This window comes from Penaeus chinensis, chromosome 2 (genome assembly GCF_019202785.1).
Source record: "Penaeus chinensis breed Huanghai No. 1 chromosome 2, ASM1920278v2, whole genome shotgun sequence".
NCBI lineage: Eukaryota > Metazoa > Arthropoda > Malacostraca > Decapoda > Penaeidae > Penaeus > Penaeus chinensis.
Genome location: NC_061820.1, coordinates 20,911,959 through 20,919,123, shown reverse-complemented (window position 1 = coordinate 20,919,123; position 7,165 = coordinate 20,911,959).

Sequence of the window (7,165 nt, the reverse complement as noted above, 5' to 3'; positions counted from 1 at the left end):
AGGTGGCATTTCTCAGATTCAAACTTGGCCTCACTCTACGTGAGGCCGGACAGGAAGCACGCAGGCTTGGTTTCTCTCTTGCTACCTATCTCAAAGCTATCTTTCGTTCCACTCCTCTCCCTTCTACCCAAGATGTCTCAGCATCTCCCCTAATATCTCTTCCCCCTACCCCTTACCATCTTACCTCTGCTCCCTCTCTCTCCCAGTCAACGTTTTGGCCATTCTGAATCCAGATACTCCAACATCTACCAATACCCTGGTCCCTGCCTCTCTTTCTTCTGAGTTTACCTATCGCGCCAGGCAATATGAATGCTCCACCTCATATTCTACCAAATTCTCTCCTACACCTACCTCTTCCTGTGCTTCTCGTACATTTGTCTCCTCCGCCCAACCCCCTTTCAGAAACTCTTGAGGACACCCAAAACTTTCTAAACATGGCCCAAGAGAACATGCCTCTTCATCATTCACTGTCCAATCTCTCTACTCCCATTCCCTCTACATCCAAAGTCGACATCTAATCTCCTCCTCACGTTCCGCCTTCCCCTCTCCTCCTACTCTCCCAACACATCCCATCGTCCCCTTCTCCACCTACAACATTCCCTTCTTTCCTCATTATTCCCTCTAGTCCCTCTTGGATAACCAAGTGACTCCCTTTCGTCACAACACTATCCTTCCCTGGATTTTTTGTGATGTTTCACCTCCTCCTGATTCCATTTCATTCCCCGGGTTCTTCTCCTACTTCCCGGACACGCATCTCTACCCTTATTACTTGTTGATTATTTCATAATGGTTCCTCTTTCATTCCCACAGATTCTGTTATCCTATCCCCTCTTTATTGCAGCCCTTGCCTCTATTTCTCCTCTCTTCTCTTCCTGAATCCTAATCCGTTGGACATCCTCACGGGCTTTCCCACTTTCTCCCATGACAACGTTTTCCTTCCTTGTCCTTAACCCCATTGCCAATTCCCGCCTAAGCCCAGTTGCTCACCCTTTGTAACCTTTACACTGCCTTACTATCCTGTAATGCCATACAACCTTTGACATCGATCAAATTTTGTAAGAATTAACTTTTTTACCCTTTCCCCCACAATACTTCCCCATAGTGCTACATGACTTTTGATGGCTAGCTCATGTATTTGTTTTAAACCATTAGCCATGAGACTAAAACATAAGTCTTGTATTCTTTCCCACCACGGGTTGTCACCAAATTTAGCTCCCCATATTTAACCCTTATTCATTGGTGATTTGTTTTAAGTTGAGCAACTGCAACTCGGACATCTTTTAAAACGCATTCCATGATATCGTAAATATGATAACGTGTACAAATCGCAAATACTTTATATATCACTAGTTTGTACATAGCCCCCACTTTCAAGGCAAATAATATATGGAAACGAAAATGAAGGTATCTAAGAAACTTGTCCTTTATTAACTTCCATCGCAAATGAAAAATAACGAAATAATAGAAATTAAAAAAAATCACTATCTAAAAATAGCCATCCGGTATCCTTTTCTACCCTCTAGTAAACAAAACACTTTAATTTAATGTTTTACATATAATGTAAAAATTCAATTTCTTATAGATAAAACCCTAATAAAGGTGCAAGGACAATTTTATCTGCCTAAATATTCTAATAATATTGAACATTTATAATAATTAATAAAACTATTACATTGCGCAAAGTGATGTAGAGTTGGAGAATGGTGAGTTAACTTTAAAACGCTGTATGCTACGGTATGAGTTTCTCTTGGATTTTTTTTTAACATTTCCTCCTAAACCCTTGCTCGTTGTTCTTGTGGGAGACGGGGGCTTAGGCAGGCCCGATGTAAGGGATCACCCCTACAGTGGACATCAGCCCTCGCCTCCCCACGTAATCCGGGCTCACCATGGGCAATAATGATGATTTTTTAGCCTTAATAGGAGTATTAACCCTTGCCCCTTCATCAACTAGCCTATCTGAATTAGATTTCACTGGTTTCCCGACACCTGTCTCTCCTTTGACCACAGCTCCGACCACTGATATTAATGCCCCCTCCTCGATATTTGCTGTCAACTCTATCCATTCCGAATCATGTACCCAGATCATTACTTAACCTTCAGAATATATTTCTCCTTCTCCCCTAACAGGCTTCACTCCATCTCCTACTGCAGTCTTCTTCATTGTCTGCCCCCTCCCCCCTTATCACTACTCTTCATCCTTACTGTCCTCCTCCCCACAGTGCTACGTCTCTCCATACCAACCCAACTTTCTCCCTCGTTCTTCTACTGCTTCCACCTCTGCAAACCTTTTGAGCACCCTTTTTAGTCCAGCCAAATGCGATCGATTCTTTGTGATACCCTCCCCCTCCATCAATGTCTCCGAAAACAAGTAGGTAAAGTTTCTTTTCGCATTCGTTACAATCGTTTACACCTCATCACAGTTACATCTGAGTCCCAAGCTTGTACACTATCTACCCTGATTGATCTTACTAGCAAACCTATTCCTACCCAACCTCACTCCTCCCTTAATACTTGTACTGGAACTGTTTATGTCTCCCCAACTAATTGTCCTGTCTATGACAAGGACTGGTCAGACTGTGAAAACGATCTGCTTGCATGCCTCGTCGACTACAGTGCTGCACTATTCCTCCAAGAGGTTTGCGTAAGTCCTACACCAATACTGCCAAGATTAACTTCCGCAGACATGACCTCCCCCATAAAGTTTATATTGGTGGAGAGTCCTGTCCTGTCCGACCATATCGTTCCTTCCCCGTCACTATCTGAAACGTTTTCATTTTGATCACCCTGCTCCACAGCCTGCTACCCTCTATGTACCCAACCTGGTCACGACCGTTGAAATTGCTCTGCTCTGTCACGCACGTGTGCCAATTGTGGCAGCTCCATAATGTATTTTACAGGAGCTGCCCTGCCTACAAGCTCGAATATAAGGTAGCAGTTCTCAGATTCAAGCTAGGCCTCACTCTACGGAAAGCCAGACAAGTAGCACACCGACGAAGTTTATCTCTTTCTTTCTATTCCAAAACTATACTTCTGTAGTAGGTTCTTTCCTTAATTTTAAGGGTCGTATGAAAAAAAAAAAATGTTTCTCAATTCAAGATGTTTGATCAAAATGATCTTATCTTATATTCGTTTTTTGGGGATAAAACTCAAAGTAAATGATAGAATTAAAGGTTTACTTTACAGAGCAGATACTTAAGTGTGTGTATATATATGTATGTATATATATATGTATATATATATGTATCTTATATACGTTTTTCCCTTAGTAATATATGTCTTAGGGTAAAACTCAAAGTAAATTATAAAAAAAAAGGTTTACTTTACAGAGCAGATACTAAAATGTATATACATATACACACACACACACACACACACACACACACATATATATATATATATATTTATATATATATATGTATATATATGTCTATAAATATGTATATATATATGTATATACAAATGTGTATATATATACATATATATATATCCATATCTATTTATCTATCTATATATTTATCTATCTATCTATCTATATGTATATAATTCACAAGAACAACAAAACAAAAAGATACCCTTAAGTGGATTCAGAACTTTCGAGTTTTACTGAATATATCTTGGAACGCTAAGAATAAGGCCAAGCTTGAGAAGTAAGCTCTAATATCTTATATAAAAATAAAAAGGCTGAAAGAACAAAAGCAGAAATCAGAAAATTAAAAAAATAAATTTCAAAGTTATTTCAAAATTTGATAAAACAAACAGAATAATTTCCTCGTGAAGGAGGCATCTTTTGAGTGTTGTGGGTGCAATGAGAGTGAGACCTTTCCCTTGTACACTAGGTGTGACGTCACCTTCGACATACCCTCAGGCATATTTACACACCGAAAACTTCTGGTTACACGTGCTCGTTTGCGTAGAGTCAATTACCATTCATGCAATACTAAACAATTGTTACGGTGAATTAATCCACCGTCAACTTCACTTCACTCCCCTCCCATCTTCTTGATGTCTCAGCATCACCCCAGTATCTCTTCCCCCTACCCTGAACCCCCTAACTCTACTCCCTCTCTCCCCCAGTCAAATTCTTTTCCAGTATAAATCCAGATAGTCTAATCTCTACTACTTACCTGATGCCTAACCCTTCTCCTTCTCACTCTACTTGTTGCACCAGGCGATCTAAACGTTCCATCCCATATTCTACCACATCCTCTCTTACACCCCCCCCTCTCTCTCTCTGACATATGTTCCCTCTTCTCGTCCTCATAAGAAAACCTTTGTTTCTCAGACCTCCCCACCCAACTCCCCTCCAGATACTCTTGAAGACATCCAAAACTTTGTAAACATGACCCAGGACAATTCCCCGTTCCCTCGTCCACCCTCCAATACCCTCCTTTTCCTCTACATTCAAAGTATTTTCCAATATCCATTCTGGTCCTCCTTAAGTTCCCCCTACCTCTCTTTCTGCCACTCTCCCCAAAAAACATCCCATCCTCTCCTCCTTCCCCATCATCCTTACCCCTCCTATCTGGATGCTGGATTCTTCCTGATACTTCTCCACCTTCCCCTTTTCCCTTATTTCATTCTCCGAATTATTCTCCTACTTCTCCAACTACCATTTCTACTGTTATTACCCATGTTTCATTATGGCTCTTTTGCAGTTTTCCTCATACAGTGCCCCTCTCCCTTCCTCAGACACATACTCTCCATTTGATCTAATCACTCTCTGCCCTTAACTCTTTCCTCTTTTACGAATCTCCACTATACTCCATTTGCTCCCCCTCCATTCCCTTTTCGCTACTCTTCTATCCTACAGTATTCTACAACCTTTGGCAACTAACAAATTATTTTCCTAATACATTACCATAATGCTATATGACCTTAGTTGTCTAGCACATTTATTTCTTCTAACCATTCCTCATTTTTAAATACTTTACTGCACAGTACAGCACCTACGCGTGACATATTAGTCATAAAGCCAATATATGGCATGATATATTTATAACGAATCACACGACACTAAGCATGTGATAAGGGTGCACGGTTTCTATGGCGATGGGTCACTATGACCTTGACGAAAGGTTGCAGACTTTTTGATGGAGTGACTCGGGAAGGCACCATGTTGCAGTGACTGTGTTATGCGAGGTGTCCTCTCATAACCTTGTCCACTTAACTTACCTACCCTCATTGCCCTTGTCGTGAATCTCCAACTGAAGGCCGGAAGAACCTGGGGAGAATTCACGAGTTACCCCTTTACAACGCGAGGCCGTCAATGCCGGTAGCTGTGTCTCCAGGAAGTTGTTGGGGGGAAACAAAGAGATGCAGTGGGAAATGGGTTTTACCACTTTATGTACTTTTTACTGATTATTATATTGTGTATGAATTTTATTATTCATTTTTCTTTTAAATATCCGCACATGAGAACACATTCTGCCTGATGGGATAATCAAGTCACATATTCTTATATTTTACAATACATTTTAGACTAAAGTATTTGTCCATAAAGAAATCGTGGTTGTCTGATAGGGGGAATCACGTGAATACCGCCTCCAGCTTGTCTGACCTGAGATTCCCCTTATCTTATAAGCGGGCTTGCTGGGGAGGTTATATATATGTCCCGGATGGCCAGGTCAAAGCTGGATGTTGATGGCACAAAAAAATCGTTTTTTAAAAATTAATTGAGGCTGTACAATATTATTGCTATTATTCTCGTTGTCTTTGTTATTGTTATTACTATTGTTGTCAAGATTATTAGTACTGTTGTTGTCATTGTCAGCAACATTATTATCAACCCTTCCATTGATATTATGAAAATTATGATGAAAGTAACCAAAATTGTTATCGTTATTATAATCCTGCTTTCCATAATAACCATTTTGGTCATTTTCATTATTTTTACTACCATTATAATTTTCATTGCTTTCATTATAAGCATCTTCATTATTATTACGATAATTAATAATTAACAGCACCATCATCATCATCATTAATAATCATAATCAGCGCTTTTATTATCACTATAATATTAGTGTTACAGTCATTAGTATCATCATCGCTATTGCTGTTATCATTACCATGGTATTAGAATTATCATTATTACTTCTACATAATAAATACCATTACTGCTGCTACTGCAGTGATTCAGCAGATCCACCAAGATCACTGGCATGATGTTCTGCTCAACAAATTCTTTAATTATTAGAGATAGTTGGATGAAGGCTCACAGAAAACAAAATAAGACAAACAATATTTATTAAGAGAAAGTTGAACAAAACGGTGGCTAAAATTGAAACCAAAGACTAAAAACTAAACAAAACTAGTGGGGATTAAAACCGAACTCTGCAGCAAATAAAACACTGCAAAAAGCTAAAAAGTGAACTATATTTAATACTAAAATTGATTATAGTTAATAAAACACAAGTAGAATATAAGATAATGAAGATCAAATTGAACCAAACTGCAAATAGAACAGGTGAAAGGCTTAAAAGTAAAACAGAACTTATCGTGAGCAAATATAAAATAAAATGTAATTAGTAAAACATACAGGAACCTTAAGAGTGAAAGTGAACTTAAATGAGCAAAAACAAAACTGAATATAAATAATAAAACACGGGAGGAGACTGAAAACTGAAACAGATCTTAAACGAAATAAAATAACATGGAAGAAAACAAAAGACTACGACAAATGACATAAAAGAACATAAAAAAAACTACGACGGTCCAGCAAAAGAAGTATCCCTTTGTCGTTTTGTTTTGTGTTGGCGGCGCTTGGAAGCATTGGAACGCGTTGTCAAGAGTTATTTCTGATCAGTAATTGTAATGATATATGAAGTTGACATCTGTGAATAATCAGATTTATGGAAGGTATGGTCCTTGTTAATTGTTTTGAGGTAAAATTTACTAATTTGAGTTTCTTAGTATATGGATTATGACAAATTTATCCAGAACAGACCAAAGTGTCATGGAATAGTATTTGCTTATGTTGCATTGTTGGCATTTGTAGGGAATGTAATTGAATATTTGGGATTTAAATTCAGAATATTTATTATTTCAATTGTGTGGTATTTGACTCATCCATGATTTAGAATCTCAGAATGTCACCAATACATTATGTTGAACCGGTTCACCACTTGTCAACAATTACGATTTTACAACAGTTGCTTCTTATTAT